Genomic DNA, 1,041 nt, shown 5'->3' on the forward strand with positions numbered 1-1,041 from the left:
TATATATATATATATATATATATATATATATATATATAAAGTTAATATTTATTCCAGTCATGATGCTATGCTACTACTCCTCAAATGAATGACATTCATTGTCTAATATTGAAATATCTGCATTAAAATATGCCAATCTCATCTGTTTGGCTCAAACCAGTAACAGTGCCAAAGCATCCCATGTAGCCAGCCCCAAACATGAAAAACACCCTGCTCAGATCTGCTGAAGAAACTTAAGGCCCAGGGAAGCCCAACAGAGCCAGGGTCCTGCTCACATTAAGGCCTTGGTCAGCACAATGGAAAACAGCAGTGAAGCTAAAGCAGGTCAAATCTGGTGAGTCACCACTCCCTCCAGCAGCACCTGAGCCTGGTAGAGCTGTTCTCGAAATCATACTTTAGTCAAGTCTCCTTCTACTCAAGCCCCTGCCTTCCTTTCCCCTGCCATGAATGTCATCCCTACCCTGCTGCGGTCTAAAAGCTTCTCTATACTTTCTCCTGCTCCTTACCCAATAAACCATTTGTGCTGCTAATCTTCCCCCACCAAATGATACAGAGATAATGCAGTAAGCTTACACAGCTGAGATTTCATGTCAGCTAATGTACATAGTCTCCTGGGTACAAGGGAATGAGCAGAGAGAGTACTGGATGACTGTTAAGCAGTTTTGGAAGGCTTCTCCATAGACTGAAACACCACCCCAAACATACAGCTCCAATTCCTACTATTCAGGGATGGGCCAGCTGGGGTCTCTCATTCTGCTTAATTCTAAATAACACTGGCTTCAGGTGCTGGTCAACCTCACTAAATCACTACAGGAGTGGTGCCAGCCCAACTGATATTGGAGGAAAATTTTCAAGAAATGCCAAGGCTGGTCCAATATCAACAGAGCTGTATATTAAATCCAGTAGATTTAATTAGCAGAGCTGGATATTAAATCCAAGTCTCCTCTGTGCAATAGTTCTTGGTAAAAACGGGGTTCTCAGCACTAAGAGTTATCTATCTTCCAGCCATCTGGCTTCTCCACTACTACTTGCAAAGAAGAG

General features: G+C 42.7%; 1 protein-coding gene across 1 annotated transcript in view; it reads right to left on the reverse strand.

Annotated features, from left to right (window-relative positions):
- Parp12 (poly(ADP-ribose) polymerase family member 12) overlaps positions 1-1,041 on the reverse strand; it is a 38,024-nt gene that overhangs the window by 32,054 nt on the left and 4,929 nt on the right. The gene's annotated exons all lie outside the window — the stretch shown is intronic.

This window comes from Mastomys coucha, unplaced genomic scaffold (assembly GCF_008632895.1).
Source record: "Mastomys coucha isolate ucsf_1 unplaced genomic scaffold, UCSF_Mcou_1 pScaffold20, whole genome shotgun sequence".
Taxonomy (NCBI): Eukaryota; Metazoa; Chordata; class Mammalia; order Rodentia; family Muridae; genus Mastomys; species Mastomys coucha.